Below are 22,944 nucleotides of genomic sequence, written 5' to 3' on the forward strand. Positions count from 1 at the left end.
CTGATCGGACTTTATCTTTATTAATGGCGTCATTCCATTTAATGTGTGGAACTGTGTATATTGTGTTTTGTAAAAGATTAATTAGAGCCCATTTGCAGAGAACCACTTAATGATTTGCTGAGAAACATCGTTTACAATTTCGCCAGTTAATTCTTGTCTGTTGGGTGTGATAGCTATACTTGTATCATCAGCAAAAAGTACCAGCTTTGCATCTTCGTGAATATAGAACTGCAAGTCATTAATATATATTAAGAACAGCAGAGGACCCAAGACCGAACCTTGCGGCACTCCATTCTTGATTGTTCCCCAGTTTGACTGGGGGCTATGTTGTTGCAAATAAGAAAGCCATCCCATTAATAGAAGACGCCAGTGTCTGCAGAGGATATGACGTTAGTACTGACCATTTTCTGTTAATACCAAAACAAAAAAAAGCGCAATCAAAAAACAGATACGAGAAGAACCCTATAGAATGCGATGGTTGACTGAAAAATAATGCCTCCACCTTCGTAACTCTTCAACAGTTGGCAGCATTGGTATGCGGCAGGTACTGGCTTGTTCCGTAACCTCTTCTGTACAGCTCCAGTTGGCGGGAAGCCTTAGCATTGAACTGTTGCTTGTTACAGTGTAAAGTATGGAACCCTGCGCGGACGGTCGGTCAATGCGATTTAAGTAACGTGCAGTCATTGAATTCTTGACAGCAGAACGTGTCACCCCAAAGGAGATTCATCACAGAATGAAAGCAGTTTATGGTGATTGTGTTGATGTAAGTACTGTGCGCCGTTGGGCGAGTAAGTTTAAAGATTTTGAGGCAGGAACATCTAACCTGCGTGAGAAACAAAAAATTGGACATCCTGTGACAGCAACCACAGAGTTTCACAGTAAAATGTTGACAGATTGATTTAGGACGATCGTTGTATCACTCAGAGAGAAATTGCAAGCACAATCGCCATTTCACAAGAACTTGTGGTCACATTATTGCTTCGCTTGGCTATCGGAAGATCTGTGCAAGATGGGTACCCTGGATGCTGACTCCTGAAATGAAAGCGCACAGACTTGAAATTTGCCAGGAACTCCTCCGAGTTACGAGAATGAAGGTGAGGCCTTTCTCCATTCAATTGTGACAGGATACGAAACGTAGGTACACCATTACGACCCGGAGACGAAACGTTAGTCTATGGAATATCGACACAAAAACTCGCCCCAGAAAAAGAAAGTCAAGACACAGCCCTCGGCTGGAAAAATCATGGCCACAGTGTTCTGGGGCGCAGACGGTGTTACCCATGTTGGTTTCCTTGATCGTGGAACAACAATAAATTCAGAGCGTTACATCACAACTCTACGAACTCTGAAACGACGGCTAACAAGGGTCCGAGAGGAAAAGGGAAATGTTTTCGTGCAGCATGACAATGCCAAACCACACACTTCTCGTGCCACCACAGCAGAACTTCAGAGACTGAATCTCACCACCATACGGCATCCTCCATACAGACCAGATTTAGCACCGTCTGACATCCATCATTATGCTTCTGATGAAGACATTAAGAGAAGTGAGACTGTGGTTATGGAAACAGGGTGTCGACTTATTCCGTGACGGCTTCAGAAAACTTGTTCATCGTTGTCAGAGACGTGTCCAATTGGCTGGTGATTATGTGGAAAAGTGAATATTGGTAATGAAAGATCACATTCTAAGGATTATTTCTGAGTTTGACTTATTAAAATATTCCCATCCAAACCCAGTTAACGAAGATGAAGGCATTACTTTTCATTAAACGCTCGTGCATTTACTACAAGATCCAGGCATTAGATGGTTATACAGGAAACGTTTAGATGAAACACTAAAACATGTGCAAGAAAAGCAGCACACTAATGAAGAGTGGAAAGAAATAGTAAGAATAATACACATACCTGTTGGCGAAGCCTTAGAGAAAAGGGTGAAATATAAAAGCAAAAGAACACTCCCAATCTGGAACAACAAACTATCAGACATCATAAAACGTAAGAAACAGGCCTACAAGAAATATCTACAATAGAGTGTAAGCGACACACAGCAGTGGTCAAAAAAGGCAAAGAGAAAATTAAACAACAAAGCTGGAAACATTTTCTGAGTGAAATGAGCATGATGTTCGTGGGACCAAACTAAATCTCATAAGATGCTGAAAAAAATTAATAGAGATGAAAGAGACATGGTTCAAATTAACACCATTTCTAAAACCGAGTAGTTACATTATTTCCAGAATCTATGGAAGATAATGAAGAAAATGTGAAAAATAGCAATTAGTGACTACTATGTTGATCTTATATTAATGTAAAAGCTAAAGGTTGTGTTAAAAACATCTAGAAGCAGAAAGTCCCCAGAGGATAACAACCTCAATGTGAAATGCTTCGAAATTATTACTGATGAAATTACTGAATTTTGTACATACTTACTGGAAATACAGAAACATACCAAAGGACTGGCAACCAGCAGTTGTTATTTAAAAAAGAGTATCGTAAGAAATGTGAGAATTATCAAGGTATTAGTCTTCTGAACTATGGATACAAGATAGATGCAAAACTAATAACAAATAGACTAACGATGCTTTCGGAAACGCTTCTTACTGAAGAACAGAATGGGATTCAAATGGAAAGATCGTGCTTAGACAGCTTATTCCAGTCTGAAAATTATTGAGAAACACACAGAAACAGTCATCCCACATACATAGCCTTTACTGAGTTTGAGAAAACTTTTCATAAAGTTAACACAGTTAAATTGTGGGAAATTTTTAGAAAAGAACTATACACTCCAGCATCTAATAAGGAAAATTCAAAGCATCTATGTACACAAGAAATCAAAGTACAAGATGAAAGTCCGTTTTCGAAAGAGATATGTGAAGGATTGAGACAAGGGTGTCCTTTATCAGCCACGTTATTTAATGTATACACAGACGACGTCATAAAGATGTGGCAGAATAAAATAGTGCTCAATTATAAGCTTAATAATAAGGTTACAAAAATACATTCCTGTTTGCAGATGAAAAAATAATTTTAGCGAGAGCAATTTGGTCCTTGCACGTGACAAGTGATTATAATACAACAATATCTAACGGTAAAACTAAGATATGGCATTCCATGGTAAGGAGTATTTAAGAGCAAAAATAGTGAAGTTAAGCCGCTAGAACAAGTAAGTGCTTTTAAATACTTGGGATGTGAGGTATTGTATATCACGAACAATAATAAAAAGAATACAAACAGCAGAAGTTCGAGCAGTTGGTAGGCACTATATTATAAATCACACTCTTGTCAAAAAAGTTAGAAAAGACACTGCTAAAATTTTATAATGATGGCCGTGCCAGTTCTAATGTACGGCTCAGAGATTTGGACCCGCCTGTCGAAGGAGGACGACTCAGGTAGCAGAATGAGACTAAGACCTCTAACTGCTTACAAACTCATAGGTCGGATAAAAAATAGCGAAATTAGGAATGAACAGGATGTCAAAAGCGTACTTCAGAAAACAGAGAAGTACGGAAAGGAATGGTATGAATACATTCAAAGGACGTCAGAAGAACAAATACCTAAAATTATATACACATATACACGTCAAGGGAAAATGAATGTTGGGCATCAGATGTTCCAATGTGTGTGAATCCCTAAGGGACCAAACTTATGCTAAGGACAAATCCCCACACCCATGCTCGATGGAGCACTCGAACTTCCGGCGGGAGGGGCCGCGCAATCCGCGACATAGTGTCTCTAACCGCGCGGCCACTCCACACGGCTTGGGCATCCTACGAGGAGATGGAAAGATCAGCTGCAATGTGCTTGAAGTTGGAACAGGCAATGGTAAATAAACCAAAACTGAATATGTTGATGATTACTCATATTTCCTGTCTTAAGTATTGGTGTGACCTGTCAACTTTCCAGTCTTTAAGGCACGGATCTTATGTCGAGCGAGCGGTTATATATGATTGCTAGGTATGGAGCTATTGTATCAGCATGCCATCTGAAAAGAACCTAACTGGTATGCAATCTGGACTGGAGGCCTAGCGTTTGTTAACTGATTTTAAGCTACTTCGGTACACCAAGGATACCTTATTGTAGGTTACTCATATTGACAGCTATTCTTGATTTGAATTGTGGAATATTTACTTCGTCATTTTTGGTGAAGGAATTTCAGAAAACCATATTTAGTAACTCTGCTTTAGCGGCACTGTCATCGGTAAACATTACCACTGCGTAGTCAAGTTATTGCGTTTTACCTGCAAGTGTAGTTTACATACGACCAGAAAGTCTTTGGATTTTCTGCTGGATTTCCAGATTGTGGAAACTATTAGAGCGATTCACCTTGAAATTCGCTTTGTTTCGACCCTCAGTAAAACACAGGCAAAGCTGGAGATCTTGGATTTTTTAAAAACTTAGCAGACTTTTTTCTTTCCTTTTGCAAGGGAGTTCTGACCTGCTGTGTATATCATAGGGGATCAGTTCTATCACTTATTAATTTATTTGGTGTCAATCTCTCAACTAACGTCGATATTATTTTTTTAATTTTCCGCCCCTAAAGTCGTTTCACAAAACCAGTGCCGAATCTTTGAGGGAACGCCATAAATTTATAACACAGATCTAGGATCTTGCAAGAAATGGACGGTGTGTATTTTTGCTTTATAATTATTTGCATTTATTTCTTTACTCTTCTGACAAACAATAATTGGCGCCGTCCTTTTCCAGTCTAGTGCAAGCGATCTTTGCGACAGGGACTTTAGATGAATAATAAACTATGATAGATGCTATACCCTATCATGCTACACGGCTCCATGTACAATCTAACAGGTACTACATCCTGTTTGCTTTGAGTAGTTCGTTTTTCAATTCCAGGAGCGCTTGTCTTACTGTACCTTTTCTTGAACACTCCATCACGACTGTAGTGTGACTATGACGTGTGTCACAGAAAGTTTCTCCTGACGGTGTTCGTTACCAGTATCCAGTCACGGATGGTTTACACAGCACCTTTATCGGCTACACTGTGCAAGATTTAATCGGCGTAGTCATTGTTTGTTTTCAGATAAGTTCAAATGGTTCAAACGGCTCTGAGCACTATGGGACTTAACTTCTGAGGTCATCAGTCCCCTAGAACTTAGAACTACTTGAACCTAACTAACCTTAGGACATCACACACATCCATGTCCGAGGCAGGATTCGAACCTGCGAGCAACTCGGCGACTTTGGCCGGCTTCAGACAAGTGTCTGCAGTCCTCATAAGCATTGTATTCAACGCTCTACAGCATCGTACACGGACATAGTGAATTTTCTAACTGTTATTGACAAGTTCAGGTAAGGACTTGACTGCCAAAGAAACGTGACGACAAAGCAAGTGCTCAAGGCCCCTAAATTATGCATTTTAGAGCACGTGATTACTAGAGTTTTTCCTTCGAATGACCGTCCCTGTCGCATCTCTGTGTATTGACCATTCATCTCGGTACACACTATATAATATATGATAAGGATACTGTGAGGCACCGAGGCCATTTTCAGTTTTAGCGATTTCAGGTGTTTTCAAAACTACTGACACTAATTTTCGTATTACCCATCGTTGTAGTGGTCCGAAATTTAAATTGGGGCTGTACTCCTGCACATTCTTTTGCAAATGAATACTTGGAAACAGAGCTGAGCATTTCGATTTTGCTTTGTTACCCTGAGTTTTAGTTCCTGTGTCATTCATGAACTTCTAGACACAAACTTTCATGCCACTAAAAGCCCTACATATGATTAGATTTTCTTTGGGTTGTGTGAGTGGCCTTCCTGCAATATTCTGCTGCGATAGTTGTCAGTGGCTTCACGTATTCTCGTTTTGAAAGCCAAACACGCTTCACTTAGTATCAGCCTGCTCATAGTTTTACATCTCTTCCGCTGTCGTCACGTACCTTTGGCAGTTATTTCACAAAGTTTGTGTACCACAGAGGATTATTTTTTCCAATTTTAACACTACAATATGTAAGTACACTCGACTATATTGCTTCCAGGGTTAAAATTTTGGCGTTCCTCTAAAACGGACATAGTGAATTTATTAACTGTTACTAACAAGTTCAGGTAAAGACTTGAAAATGGCTGTATGAGCCGAAAGTAACTGCGCACATGCATGACAAAGAAGAGGTCCCAATAAATACTACAGCCTGGGAGTGAAAATGTCACCTTCCTTCAATAAATGTACTACTTTGGTAGTCACTGGAAGAAGATGGACGACGTTAACTGTCAGTGTCACGATTATCAAACTGCACGGTTGGCCACGGGGCATGTTGGAAATTAGAATGCGCTATATGGTTTGGTTTAGCGACGAAGCTTACTTTCATTTGGATGGTTCATCAATAAGCAAAACTGGCGCATTAGGGGGTACTGAGAAACCGCATTTCGCGACCGGGAAGTTCCTTCACACTCAACGAGTGACTGTGTGGTGTGCAGTGTCCAGTCACGGAATAATCGGTGCGATGTTCCTTGATAGCACAGTGACTACCGAACGGCACATGAAGGTTTTGGAAGGTGTTTTCATCCCAATTATCCAAAGTGACCCTGATTTTGACATGTTGTGTTTCATGCAAGACGGTGCTTGACCCCATCGAAACAGGAGAGAGTTTGTTGTCCTGGATGAGCACTTTGGGGTACCCAGAGACCGCTGGCGTGGGCTTCGGTTGGGCGTCATTTTCTCCGGATATGAAGACATGCGACTCCTTTTTTTGGGGCTGTATTAAAGAGACGGTGTACAGTGATAACCCTAAAACCATGGCTGAGCTGTAAACAGCCATTCGGAAGGTCATCGACAGTATCATTCTTCCAATACTTCAGCGGGTCATGCAAAATTTCGGTATTCTTCTGCGTCACATCATCGCCAATGTTAGCAGGCATATCGAACATGTCATAACCTAAACCCGAATATCTGTAGTAACGTTTAAATGTTGAATAAAGTGTGTCCATGCCGTAGTTTGTAATTAATTTAAGTGTTTTCCATATAATTCAATAATTATCGTCATATATATATATATATATATATATATATATATATATATATATATATATATATATATATATATATTTTCGAGAATAACAATGCACCAGGAGAGGATGGGATAGTAGCAGAAATGTGGAAACTAGGGCGCTTATCCGCATGGCAGAAAATTCAAAAAGTAATTAAAGACATTTGGACAAAAGGAATCATACCCACTGACTGGAAACAAGCATTGATCCATCCTCTTCATAAAAAAGGAGATAAAACAGACACCAACAACTACAGGGGCATATCCTTGTTACCAGTGACATACAAAATACTTTCTAAAGCACTTTTAAATAGAATAGAGGAACAAGCAGGACCTAATATAAGAGATTATCAAGCAGGATTTACAAAAGGTAGATCATGTGCAAAACAGATTCTTAATTTTAAAAAAATTTTGAGAGTGAGGGCTATACAAAATAAAAATACAGTAGATACTTTCGTAGACTTGAAGAAGGCCTATGACTCAGGTGACAAACAAACACTATTCCAGATACTTTATGAATCAAGGACAGATGAAAACACCAGTAGACATGTTGAACAAACCCTCACAGATGCAACATCAAGTATTAAGTTTCAAGGCGAAATTTCTGAACGATTCAAAATCAGAACGGGAGTTCGACAAGGAGATGGACTGTCCCCAATTCTCTTTAACTTGGTTTTAGATAAAATAGAAAAAACATGGGAAAGCACATTAAAATCAGATGCACAAAGGGTATAAACAAGGGCAAAGTAAAGAACAAATTTGAAATGAAATGTTTAGCCTTTGCGGATGTTATGGCATTGATAACTGAAAACCGACAGACGCAAGAGTTATGCTTGATCTGTTACACGAGATTGCTGAAAAGACTGGGCTAAAAATATCCTAGGAAAAAACAGAGTATATAGAACACAAACATAATACAGAAAAGTTTATGAAAACAAAGCATGGAAAAATTAAGAGAGTTGATAGATTCAAATTCCTGGGGGAGTGGATCCAAGCCAATAGACTGGATAACACAACAGATAAAGAAAGAATAAAAAACTTAGAATTTGCAAATAAATTAACACAAAACTACTACAATAAGCAATCAATATCAATGAACCATGAACCATGAACCATGGACCTTGCCGTTGGTGGGAAGGCTTGCGTGCCTCAGCGATACAGATAGCCGTACCGTAGGTGCAACCACAACGGAGGGGTATCTGTTGACAGGCCAGACAAACATGTGGTTCCTGAAGAGGGGCAGCAGCCTTTTCAGTAGTTGCAAGGGCGACAGTCTGGATGACTGACTGATCTGGCCTTGTAACAATAACCAAAACGGCCTTGCTGTGCTGGTACTGCGAACGGCTGAAAGCAAGGGGAAACTACAGCCGTAATTTTTCCCGAGGGCATGCAGCTTTACTGTATGATTAAATGATGATGGCGACCTCTTGGGTAAAATATTCCGGAGGTAAAATAGTCCCCCATTCGGATGTCCGGGCGGGGACTACTCAAGAGGATGTCATTATTAGGAGAAAGAAAATTGGCGTTCTACGGATCGGAGCGTGGAATGTCAGATCCTTTAATCGGGCAGGTAGGTTAGAAAATTTAAAAAGGGAAATGGATAGATTAAAGTTAGATATAGTGGGAATCAGTGAAGTTCGGTGGCAGGAGGAACAGGACTTCTGGTCAGGTGACTACAGGGTTATAAACTCAAAATCAAATAGGGGTAATGCAGGAGTAGGTTTAGTAATGAATAGGAAAATAGGAATGCGGGTAAGCTACTACAAACAGCATAGTGAACGCATTATTGTGGCCAAGATAGATACGAAGCCCACACCTACTACAGTAGTACAAGTTTATATGCCAACTAGGTCTGCAGATGACGAAGAAATTGAAGAAATGTATGATGAAATAAAAGAAATTATTCAGATAGTGAAGGGAGACGAAAATTTAATAGTCATGGGTGACTGGAATTCGAATGCAGGAAAAGGGAGAGAAGGAAACGTAGTAGGTGAATATGGATTGGGGCTAAGAAATGAAAGAGGAAGCAGCATGGTAGAATTTTGCACAGAGCACAACATAATCATAGCGAACACTTGGTTTAAGAATCATGAAAGAAGGTTGTATACATGGAACAACCCTGGAAATACTAAAAGGTATCAGATAGATTATATAATGGTAAGACAGAGATTTAGGAACCAGGTTTTAAATTGTAACACATTTCCAGGGGCAGATGTGGACTCTGACCACAATCTATTGGTTATGACCTGTAGATTAAAAATGAAGAAACTGCAAAAATGTGGGAATTTAAGGAGATGGGACCTGGATAAACTGAAAGAACCAGAGGTTGTACAGAGTTTCAGGGAGAGCATAAGGGAACAATTGACAGGAATGGGGGAAAGATATACAGTAGAAGAAGAATGGGTAGCTTTGAGGGATGAAGTAGTGAAGGCAGCAGAGGATCAAGTAGGTAAAAAGACGAGGTCTAGTAGAAATCCTTGGGTAACAGAAGAAATATTGAATTTAATTGATGAAAGGAGAAAATATAAAAATGCAGTAAATGAACCAGGCAAAAAGGAATACAAATGTCTCAAAAAAGAGATCGACAGGAAGTGCAAAATGGCTAAGCAGGGATGGCTAGAGGATAAATGTAAGGATGTAGAGGCTTATCTCACTAGGGGTAAGATAGATACTGCCTACAGGAAAATTAAAGACACATTTGTAGATAAGAGGACGACTTGTATGAATATCAAGAGCTCAGATGGAAACCCAGTTCTAAGCAAAGAAGGGAAAGCAGAAAGGTGGAAGGAGTATATAGAGGGTCTATACAAGGGCGATGTACTTGGGGACAATATTATGGAAATGGAAGAGGATGTAGATGAAGATGAAATGGGAGATACGATACTGCGTGAAGAGTCTGACAGAGCTCTGAAAGGCATGAGTCGAAACAAGGCCCCGGGAGTAGACAACATTCCATTGGAACTACTGACGGCCTTGGGAGAGCCAGTCCTGACAAAACTCTACCATCTGGTGAGCAAGATGTATGAAAAAGGCGAAATACCCTCAGACTTCAAGAAGAATATAATAATTCCAATCTCAAAGAAAGCAGGTGTTGACAAATGTGAAAATTACCGAACAATCAGTTTAATAAGTCACAGCTGCAAAATACTAACACGAATTCTTTACAGACGAATGGAAAAACTAGTAGAAGCCGGCCTCGAGGATGATCAGTTTGGATTACGTAGAAACACTGGAACACGTGAGGCAATACTCACCTTACGACTTATCTTAGAAGAAAGATTAAGGAAAGGCAAACCTACATTTCTAGCATTTGTAGACTTAGAGACAGCTTTTGACAATGTTGACTGGAATACTCTCTTTCAAATTCTAAAGGTGGCAGGGGTAAAATACAGGGAGCGAAAGGCTATTTACAGTTTGTACAGAAACCAGATAGCAGTTATAAGAGTCGAGGGACATGAAAGGGAAGCAGTCGTTGGGAGGGAGTAAGACAGGGTTGTAGCCTCTCCCCGATGTTATTCAATCTGTGTACTGAGCAAGCAGTAAAGGAAACAAAATAATAATTCGGAGTAGGTATTAAAATCCATGGAGAAGAAATAAAAACTTTTAGGTTCGCCGATGACATTGTAATTCTGTCAGAGACAGCAAAGGACTTGGAAGAGCAGTTGAATGGAATGGACAGTGTCTTGAAAGGAGGATGTAAGATGAACATCAACAAAAGCAAAACGAGGATAATGGGATGTAGTCGAATTAAGTCGGGTGATGCTGAGGGAATTAAATTAGGAAATGAGACACTTAAAGTAGTAAAGGAGTTTTGCTATTTGGGGAGCAAAATAACTGATGATGTTCGAAGTAGAGAGGATATAAAATGTAGTCTGGCAATGGCAAGGAAAGTGTTTCTGAAGAAGAGAAATTTGTTAATATCGAGTATAGATTTAAGTGTCAGGAAGTAATTTCTGAAAGTATTTGTATGGAGTGTAGACATGTATGGAAGTGAAACATGGACGATAAATAGTTTGGACAAGAAGAGAATAGAAGCTTTCGAAATGTGGTGCTACAGAAGAATGCTGAAGATTAGATGGGTAGATCACATAACTAATGAGGAAGTATTGAATAGGATTGGGGAGAAGAGAAGTTTGTGGCACAACTTGACCAGAAGAAGGGATCGGTTGGTAGGACATGTTCTAAGGCATCAAGGAATCTCCAATTTTGTATTGGAGGGCAGCGTGGAGGGTGAAAATCGTAGAGGGAGACCAAGAGATGAATACACTAAGCAGATTCAGAAGGATGTAGGTTGCAGTAGGTACAGGGAGATGAAGAGGCTTGCACAGGATAGAATAGCATGGAGAGCTGCATCAAACCAGTCTCAGGACTGAAGCCCACAACAACAACAACAACATCAATACAAGCGAAGATTGAGATTATAATTCAGTTATTAGGACACAAGCAACGTATAGATCTGAGTGCTTAACACTGAATAAGAAAGGCGAATTAAGAGAACTAGAAAAAAGAGAGAGAAAAATACTAAGAAAAATTCTAGGTCCTGAGAAAAACAAGGAAAATAGCTGGATTAAAAGAAGAAATGAAGACTTATACAAAAATATAGGAAAGATTACAGATACAATGAGGAAGAGACGGCAAAAATTTAATGGACATTTAAAAAGAATGGAAGAAACACGGATTACAAAGAAAATTTTTAATTACATTAGTAAGCTGAAAAAAACTGTAAGATGGATAGAAGCAGTAAAGAAATACGCCAACAAAATAGGTGTTACAGAATAAATAATACGTGACAGGAATGACTTCAGGCTACTGACAGAAAACGCAAACTATGAAGAAGATGAGCCAAAACCTCTACCCAAGAGAGTGTGGACAGATGAGCAGAGACGAGCAGTTGGCGAGAAAATGAAGAAGTTCTGGGAAGAACGGAAGAAAAAGAAACACCATAAGTCTTAAGTTGTATGCAGTCCATGACTAGCCAAATTCATAAAAAAAAATATTTCGAAGGATGGAGTGCACCGGAATAATTCGCATTCGTGCTGTTACAGGGATCGTTGGCCTAGGGGTAGCCGGCAAGGTAGCTCAGCGTTTTCGGGCAGAGGGTTAGCTGCTCTCTGTTATAAAAAACTGAGTGAACGGATCAACGAAGAACCTGAACGGGTGGCATCGGACGTCGGCCCCGACAAATTCAACGAACAATGTTGAACAAAATGACATCAACTAAAAAAAACGGGGGGCGTATTATTCCTGCTTAAGGTGCAGGAGGTCTCGGGTTCAAATCCCGGACGAGCCCTAGCGTTTTGTGCAAACTGATTGCACGTCGGTGGCTGAGTCAGCACAAAAAGCTGCCCGTCAATATCAAATGAATTTCATATGTGATGTGAGCAACTGACACTCTGGTCCGACGCATGAAGGTGATTACAAAAGTTTCGGATACAGATCGTAGCAAATGCATGTCAGTAGGTCTTGTTTAAAGTGATGAAAAAGTGTTTCCGGCCGGAGACCTTCTGCGTGTCAGGCAGACGTGATAACCGCTACACCATAACCGCTACACCACGGAAGCTACTGCTGTTCACCTTACTTCACAGAGAACTTGTAACGAGGTTACCATCGTAACTTAAAAATTCAATAAATGCGGTACTTGCATAACGAAGGTACATGCAGCAGATCCACACATGACGTGACTCACTGGAGTAGAATCCGACATAGTCTGGAAAATACCGTTCCCACCCGCTATCGAACCGAGGACCTTCTACGTGTGAAGCAGACGTGTTAACCGCTACACTACGGAAAAGACGGGCACAATGAGTCCATCCTTGTGCATTCGAAGTTGCCTCAGCCTTTCACTCGTCCGCGCATGCACACACGATAGTTCTTTTGATTGCCTGAAACCTATCACAGCCGAGGGCTCAAGAAGTCGTCGGGGTGCTCGAGAGAGCGTCTGCCGTTGCATACTGAACGAGATAGCGTCGTTTCGCGCAGTCGTTATTGAAAGTAATAGTAATAAATCGATAGTTACTGAGCACTTTTGGGGCACTCGTATTCAGAAGTAATTTGTTTTCTGCTAGAATTTGTAACCTATGGTAATACGCTTCTGATATAAATTACGCCCACGGGAGCGCAAATGCGACCTCCCACTCCCCTATCCGCCATGATCAATGCATGTGAGTTCGTGTTACACGCTAGTTTGTGTGTAATTCTTGTCCTGCCGAGTGTTTAGTTGGAAAGGAATTGTAGCTTCGTTCTTGGAATTATGTCTACAAATACGTCGTATTGTGCAATTGCTGAATGTAGTAATAGTGGACGTAAGATTGAAGACGTAATTTATCATCGCTTTCCAAGAAATGTTGAACTGCAGCGTAAGTGCATTGCTCTTTGTAAACGAGAGGACAAAATTAATGTTAATAATGCAAGAGTTGGTTCTGAACATTTTTTGAAAGCGATTACAAACGAGACTTGCAGAATGAATTGTTCGGTCTACTTATACGGAAAGTGCTACAGGATAATGCTATTCCGTCTCTAAAAATACCAAACTGGCACGGAAATGTATTCGAAGTTCCAGGTTCCAGCACCGCGAATGTTACCGGTAGTGTTCTAACAGAGAGAGTACGTTGCTGTGACACTAGAACAGTAAAAAAAAAAGAGCTCTCTAAACGTTGAAAACTTTATCTCCCAAGAAAAGTAAGCTGGACAAATCCAGCAACACAGACGTTTTTACTGATACGCTAACTTCATTTAAAGACCAGGAAATTCAAGCACTGAAGAAAGAATTGGTTAGTTCGAAGATTAAAAATGTTCGACTGGAACAGAGAATTAAGTCCATGAAAGAAGTTATAAAGCAAGCTACATCTATAAAACGTAATGTGTCTCACACTAAGAAGCACAAGTGTGTATGCTCTGATGTGATAAGTACACTTTCTCAGTGTTTCACACCAGGACAAATCCGTTGTCTGTTAAAGAAGAGGAAGCAAGTAAAGAGGTGCTCAGAGGACATTGCAAATGCTCTCACATTGAGAGCTTTGTCTTCTAAAGCATATGCCTACCTGAGGAGGAAGAATTATCCTTTTCCCTGCAGGTCAACACTCCAGTCATGGACGAAACAGTTAAAGTGCCAACCAGGTATTTTGAAACCAGTTTTGGAGCTAATTAAAGGTAGGTCAGAAAAGTTCACATCATTAGAGGCGATTGGTGTCCTAAGCTTCGACGAGATGAGCATTGACGGTCGTGTGACTTAACGACTCGTCCGACGATGTAGTACTCGGACCACACAACAATGTCCAAGTCGTCATGGTTCGCAGCTTGTTTTCAAAATGTAAGCAGCCAGTGTATTATGACTTTGATGTTGCAATGTCTAGTGATTTGTTGCAGAATGTCATAAAAGAAGTTTGAACAGCACGAATCCGTATCGTAGCTGTTACGTGTGACATGGGACCAAAAATATGAATGTGTGGAAGCAACTTGGTGTGTCTACATCAAACCGTATTGATCATAGCAGAAAAGTCTGGGTTATTTTTGATATTCAAATGGGGCTCTGAGCACCATGGGACTTAACATCTTAGGTCATCAGTCTCCTAGAACTTAGAACTACTTAAAACTAACTAACCTAAGGACATCACACACCTCCATGCCCGAGGCAGGATTCGAGCCTGCGACTGTAGCAGTCCGGACTGCAGCACCTAGAACCGCACGGCCACCGCGGCCGGCTTTTTGATATTCCACATTTGCTTAAGTTATTAAGAAATCATTTTCTTGATGACAGAATCACTTTGCCTGATGGTACTGTGATTACTAAAATGGTTATAGAAGATCTTCTTCGACATCAGAAAGGCGATCTTTCGATCAATCACCACATATCGGAGGTTCATCTTAACGTTAGTGGACGTGATCGTCAGAATGTCCGAAGGTCTGCACAGCTATTTTCACGTCGCACTGCCCAAGCTGTGAGATATGTTCTGCATAAAGATCGCGAAAGAAGCTTCATTGAGCTGGTGAACGATGTTTTCGATGTGCTGAACTCGAGATGCCCTCAAGATGAGAAAGCTCCCTTAGAAGTGGTTACGGGTTTAATATCAGAATTCAGGAAAACTCTCTAAAAACATTTCTTGAAATGTGTTCTGATATGTGAGTAGGAAAAAGAAACAGTCTTCTCCCGTTTCAGAAGGGATTCATTATATCAATAAATTCACATTTTGGACTTTACAATGATACGAAAAATTCCGTAGCTACTTATGTATTGACAGCCATACTTAATCAAGATTGTCTGGAAAATTTCTTATCCAGAATCCGTGGCCTTGGTGTCTCTACAACAATCCCACTCCTTTCGAGGTGAAAAACAGAATACGTTTATTGATATTGACTGGAAGTGCAAGTGAAATACTTTTGTCTTCTGGTGCTTCGACTTCAGAGGACAGAAATGAGAATTCTGCTTCTGAAAACTACCCAACACTAGCTGATGAAACTGAGGAAGATTTTGCACGTTTTCTCTCGAGTGAATTATGTATAAGAGTAACTGATAAATCATTTGACGTCGCTACAGATGACAAAAACTTGCTCTTAGATTTCGAGCTCAGTGATTCCGTGAATGATGATGCTTTAAAATACCTAGCAGGATATATAGCATTCAAGTGCAAAAACGTTGACAGTTCTTTGGGAAATACAGCAGGGCAGTTTGTTGTTGACACCGAATTAAGTCTGAAGCAAGACTGGATTACTATTATTGCAAAAGTGGGCCTCATTTCTCCCTCTACTGACTGTATCAAATATTTATCATTGCAATAGAGTGATGGCAACCTTAACAGATCATATAAGTGCGAAATTTCCCGAACTTAATAGCAAAATAGTTCAGTTACATGTCAGAACAAGAACTTTTATACCGATTAGACATTTAAACAAAAGAGCCAAAATTGATGCAGTGAAACGGAATTCGGTAAGGAAGAATCGGCTCTGGTCAGCGTCGCCTTCAGCACCTTCGACGTAGCAGCTTTGTAAGGTAAGTTCGAAGATTACTATCTTATTATTTACAAAAAAAAAATAACCGTAGTCAGGTGCCTAAAACATGAGCATGAATGCGGATGCGAACATCTGCCACTAGTTTTGCGTGGCGATATATCATCATTGCTACTAATATTTAACGCATTTCTTTCGGAAACCTTGTATATAATATTAACATGAAGTGTGTTCAACCCTGTGAGCGCGAAACTTTTAAGTTATATGAGAAAAGAAGAGACGTTAAAACAGTTATTTTGCAATCTCTCATATTCTGCAAACGGAGACTGCTGCCGTCTGGCTGCCGGGTGACGTAACAAGTCGCTGACCAATGAGAGCGCACTAAGCCAATCTGGCATACCTTTTTTATTCTATGTTCCTTGATTACGCCTTCAGTTCAACACACAATAACATTTCCTATATCAAAAAATATAAAATCAATATAGGAGGCGCTTGCAGTCATATTTACAGCTAGTTTTCTTTCGTGCTGAACATGTTGTTGTTGTGGTCATCAGTCCTGAGACTGGTTTGATGCAGCTCTCCTTGCTAATCTATCCTGTGCAAGCTCCTTCATCTCCCAGTACCTACTGCAACCTACATCCTTCTGAATCTGCTTAGTGTATTCATCTCTTGGTCTCCCTCTACGTTGCCCGCATCTCGTGGTCGTGCGGTAGCGTTCTCGCTTCCCACGCCCGGGTTCGATTCCCGGCGGGGTCAGGGATTTTCTCTGCCTCATGATGGCTGGGTGTTGTGTGCTGTCCTTAGGTTAGTTAGGTTTCAGTAGTTCTAAGTTCTAGGGGACTTATGACCACAGCAGTTGAGTCCCATAGTGCTCAGAGCCATTTGAACCATTTTCTCCCTCTACGATTTTTACGCTCTACGCTGCCCTCCAATGCTAAATTTGTGATCCCTTGATGCCTCAGGACATGTCCTACCAACCGATCCCTTCTTCTAGTCAAGTTGTGCCACAAACCTCTCTTCTCCCCAATCCTATTCAATACCTCCTCATTAGTTACGTGATCTACCCACCTAATCTACAACATTCTTCTGTAGCACCACATTTCGAAATCTTCTATTCTCTTCTTGTCCAAACTATTTATTGTCCATGTTTCACTTCCATACATGGCTACACTCCATACAAATACTTTCAGAAACGACTTCCTGACACTTTAATCTATACGCGATGTTAACAAATTTCTCTTCTTCAGAAACACTTTCCTTGCCATTGCCAGTCTACATTTTATATCCTCTCTACTTCGACCATCATCAGTTATTTTGCTCCCCAAATAGCACACCTCCTTTACTACTTTAAGTGACTCATTTCCTAATCTAATTCCCTCAGCATCACCCGACTTAATTCGACTACATTCCATTATCCTCGTTTTACTTTTGTTGATGTTCATCTTACAGCCTCCTTTCAAGACGCTGTATATTCCGTTCAACTGCTCTTCCAAGTCCTTTGCTGTCTCTGACAGAACTACAATGTCATCGGCGAACCTCAAAGTTTTTATTTATTATCCCTGGACTTTAATACCTACTCCAAATTTTTCTTTTGTTTCCTTTACTGCTTGCACAGTATACAGATTGAATAACATGGGGGATAGGCTACAACCCTGTATCACTCCCTTCCCAACCACTGCTTCCCTGCCATCTGGTTTCTGTACAAATTGTAAATAGCCTTTCGCTCCCTGTGTTTTACCCCTGCCACCTTTAGAATTTGAAAGAGAGTATTCCAGTCAACATTGCCAAAAGCTTTCTCCAAGTCTTCAAATCCTGGAAACGTAGGTTTGCCTTTCCTTAATCTAAGATAAGTCGTAAGGTCAGCATTGCCTCACGTGTTCCAACATTTCTACGGAATACAAACTGACCTTCCCCGAGGCCGGCTTCTACCAGTTTTTACATTCGTGTGTAAAGAATTCGAGTTAGTATTTTCCAGCTGTGACATATTAAACTGATAGTTCGGTAATTTTCACATCTGTCAACACCTGCTTTCTTTGGGATTGGAATTATTATATTCCTCTTGAAATCTGAGGGTATTTCGCCTGCCTCATACATCTTGCTCACCAGATAGTAGAGTTTTGTCGGGACTGGCTCTCCAAAGGCCGTCAGTAGTTCCAATGGAATGTTGTCTACTCCCGGGGCCTTGTTTCGACTCAGGTCTTTCAGTACTCTGTCAAACTCTTCACGCAGTATCGTATCTCCCATTTCATCTTCATCTACATCCTCTTCCATTTCCATAATATTGTCCTCAAGTAATCGCCCTTGTATAGACCCTCTATATACTCCTTCCACCTTTCTGCTTTCCCCTCTTTGCTTAGAAGTGAGTTTCCATCTGAGCTCTTGATATTCATACAAGTGGCTCTCTTTTCTCCAAAGGTCTCTTTAATTTTCCTGTAGGCAGTATCTATCTTACCCCTAGTGAGATAAGCCTCTACATCCTTACATTTATCCTCTAGGCATGCCTGCTTAGCCATTTTGCACTTCCTGTCGATCTCATTTTTGAGACTTTTGTATTCCTTTTTACCTGCTTCATTTACTGCATTTTTATATTTTCTCCTTTCGTCAATTAAATTCAATATTTCTTCTGTTACCCAAGGATTTCAACTAGACCTCGTCTTTTTACCTACTTGATCCTCTGCTGCCTTCACTACTTCATCCCTCAGAGCTACCCATTCGTCTTCTACTGTATTTCTTTCCTCCATTCCTGTCAATTGTTCCCTTATGCTGTCCCTGAAACTCTGTACAACCTCTGGTTTAGTCAGTTTATCCAAGTTCCATCTCCTTAAATTGCCACCTTTTTGCAATTTCTTCAGTTTTAATCTACAGTTCATAACCAATAGATTGTGGTCAGAGTCCACATCTGCCCCTGGAAATGTCCTACAATTTAAAATCGGGTTCCTAAATCTCTGTCTTGCCATTATAGAATCTATCTGACACCTTTTAGTATCTCCAGGCTGCTTCCGTGTATACAACCGTCTTTTATGATTGTTGAACCAAGTGTTAGCTGTGATTAAGATATGCTCTGTGCAAAATTCTACCAGACGGCTTCCTCTTTCATTTCTTAGCACCAATCCATATTCACCTACCATGTTTCCTTCTCTCCCTTTTCCTACTGTCGAATTCCAGTCACCCATGACTATTAAATTTTCGTCTACCTTCACTACCTGAATAATTTCTTTTATCTCATCATACATTTCTTCAATTTCTTCGTCATCTGCAGAACTAGTTGGCATATAAACTTGTACTGCTGTAGTAGGCATGGGCTTCGTGTCTATCTTGGCCACTATGATACGTTCACTATGCTGTTTGTAGCAGCATACCCGCACTCATATTTTTTTTATTCATTATTAAACCTACTCCTGCATTACCCCTATTTGATTTTGTATTTATAACCCTGTATTCACCTGACCAGAAGTCCTGTTCCTCCTGCCACTGAACTTGACTAATTCCCACTATATCTAACTTTAAGCTATCCATTTCCCTTTTTAAATTTTCTAACCTACCTGCTCGATTCAGGGATATGACATTCCACGCTCCAATCCGTAGAGTGCCAGTTTTCTTTCTCCTGATAACGACATCCTCTTGAGTAGTCCCCGCCCGGAGATCCGATTGCGGTACTATTTTATCTCTGGAATATTTTACCCAAGAGGTCGCCATCATCATTTAACCATACAGTGAAGCTGCATGCCCTCGGGAAAAATTACGGCTGTAGTTTCCCCTTGCTTTCAGCCGTTCGCAGTACCACAACAGCAAGGCCGTTTTGATTAGTGTTACAAAGCCAGATCAGTCAAGCATCCGGACTGTTGCCCTTGCAACTACTGAAAAGGCTGCTGCCCCTCTTCAGGAACCACACGTTTGTCTGGCCTCTCAACAGATACCCCTCAGTTGTGGTTGCACCTACGGTACGGCTATCTGTATCGTTGAGGCACGCAAGCCTCCCCACCAACGCCAAGGTCCATGGCTCATGGGGGGAGGGCTGAACATGTAAGCAAATAGATAGTCGGAATTCAGTTCCTAGTTAGATCGAAGTATACTGATTAATTGCAGTAAAATGTTTCTTCTATCGAAGAACGAACATTGAAGATCATATTATTTCACAAATTATCTCTAAAATGTTAGCCTCTGAGATACTATAAGTTACTTCCGTTGACAATTTACACGTAGCTTGACTACTGAATATATTCAACACGACGAAAACAATATATGCACATACTTGAATGTAACAGACATATTATTTATTCATTTTGGTTGATTTTTTATAGTTAGAAGGATCGTACTGTGATTCGTGAATATTCCATTTAGTTCTACAAGAATGACGCCATCGATGTGGCATAGTTCCACGGCATATGAAGTTCTGGATGATCGGGTAATGAACTGCTGTGAAGTGTATACAGAAGAGCACGCAGGAGATTCAGAATCCGGAGGAGAGACTGATGGAGATATTGTGCCTACTGTTTCTACACTTTCAAACACACTAATACAGTAACCGATGGTAGTCAGGGTAACACAGTGTCATGTGGGCCGGTGGATGAAACCCTTAGCACAGATGCATCAGGATGGACTGTTCGCCTGTATCAGAAGAAGCATTTCATGGAAGTCGATAAACTGACTCTGATACTGAAGTGGTCGCAAATGAGGATTATATGCATGGTCTAAAGGTGGTTGTGAATCCCAGCACTCTGTAACTGCCGGCCGGGGTGGCCGAGCGGTTCTAGGCGCTTCAGTCTGGAACCGCGAGACCGCTACGGTCGCAGGTTCGAATCCTGCCTCGGGCATGGATGTATGTGATGTACTTAGGTTAGTTAGGTTTAAGTAGTTCTAAGTTCTAGGGGACTGATGATCGCAGATGTTAAGTCCCATAGTGCTCAGAGCCATTTTGAGCCTCTGGAAGGTTTCCTGATAATTTCCTGCAGATTTTTTAAAACTTATCAATATAACAATCATGTAAAATTTTGTGTTCCTGATTCACTGGTATTAATACAGTCTACGAAAAAAAAATGATCGCACCACGCAGGAATTATGCGAACGTAATGTGCATGTACAGACAAATAAATGATTACAATTTCACAAACACTGGATGGTTTATTCAAGAGAAAGACTTTAACAAAATGAGCAAGTCAAAAATGCGTTTGTCCACCTCTGACCGTTAAGCAAGCAGATATTCTGCTTCACATTGATTGACGGAGTTTCTGGATGTGTTACTGAGGGTTATCGGATGCATTATCGCGTTGAATCTTCAAATTCGCGAAATGGTTAGAGGACCATACCTACAATGCTTCCAACGTTCCCAATTGGAGAGCAAGTCGGCGACCTTTCTGGCCACGGTAGGGCTTCGCTATCTCAGAGAGAAGCAGTAGAAACTCTCGCGGAGTGCGGGCGAGCGTTATCTTGCTGAAAAACCGGTCCGGGATGGATTACCATGAAGGGCCACAAAATGGGGTTCAGAGTATCTTTGACCTACCACTGCGCTGTAAGAGTGCCGTGGATGACCAAAGAGGTCCTGCTATGAAAAGTTTCTGCTGCCTGTCTTCGTGCTTGCCAAACCACACCTTGGCCAGCCAAGTGCCGGATCTCTCCCCAACTGGGAACACATCCAACAACTCTATTAAGCAATGCCAAGCCGAGTAACTGCTTGCATTAGGTAAAGAGGTGCACCAACGCGTTATTGACTTTCTCAAGTTTTGAAGCTCTTTCTCTTCGATAAATCATCCAACATTTCTGAAATTGTAATCATTTGTTTGTCTGATTTGTTTGTGTGCACATGTACGTCACATATATCGATTTCCGTCCCATTCCGATAAACCCTTCGTCGTGCGTCATTTTTTTGTCTTACAGTGTGTTTACCATCCCATATCGCTTGGTGCGCTTAAAGTAGTAGATGAGTTTTGTAATTTAAGGAGAAAAATAGCTAACGATGATTGAAGTAGAGAGGATATATAGCGTAGGTTGGCAATGGCAAGAAATGCGTTTCTGAGAAGATAAATTTGTTAACATCGAATATAGATTCAACTGAAACTTCTGGATATGTTCAACTGTTAGGAAGTCCTTTCTGAAGATATTTGTTGGGGTGAATGCTTGTATGGAAGTGAAATATGGAAGACAACCAATCTAGACAAGAAGAGAATAGAAGCTTTTGAAATGTGGTGCTACAGAAGAATGCATCCAATGAGGAGGTACTGAGCAGAATTGGGGAGAAAAGAAATTTGTGGCACAACTTGACAAAAAAGAAGGAATCGCTTGATAAGACACATTCTGAGACATCTAGAGATCAATAATTTAGTATGGGAGAGAAGTGTGTGTGTATGTGTATGTATGTGTGTGTGGTGGGGGGATAAAAATCATGGAAGGAGACCAAGAGATGAATAGAGTGAGTAGATTCACGAGGATGCAATTTTCAGTAGTTATTAGGAGATGAAAATGCTAGCACGGGATAGAGTAGAATGGAGGCCCGCATCAAAGGAGTCTTCGGACTGAAGACCACAACAACAACAACAACAACTCGTGGTCGACTTATAAATACATAATAAACTGAGAACTTTCATGGATTAATATTCCCAAAGAGCACATACTGATATGTATTTATACTTGTTTTGCAAATCAAACAGCCTTTTCCTGCTGCTAGTTATTTTATTAATTCCATATGCGTTGCGCCTTCTCCTGTTCTAAGGCCTCATCAGTGGGAATTATAATGATACAGCTTTGTTAGTTATAGATTGTCAAACAGTTCACTTCGCGATTTTTTGTAAAAATGTAATTACTTACGATTTGCTGATCTGCGTTTCCTCACATCTGGTCTGGAGGTCGCACTACCACTTTTATCACTGCCATATAATCACATCTTTGTGATAAAAGTGCTAGTGCGACCTCCAGACCAGATGTGAGGAAACGCAGATCAGCAAATCGTAAGTAATTACATTTTTACAAGAAATCACGAAGTGAACTGTTTGACAATCTATAACTAGCA

The sequence above is a fragment of the Schistocerca serialis genome, chromosome 8 (assembly GCF_023864345.2).
Source record: "Schistocerca serialis cubense isolate TAMUIC-IGC-003099 chromosome 8, iqSchSeri2.2, whole genome shotgun sequence".
NCBI lineage: Eukaryota > Metazoa > Arthropoda > Insecta > Orthoptera > Acrididae > Schistocerca > Schistocerca serialis.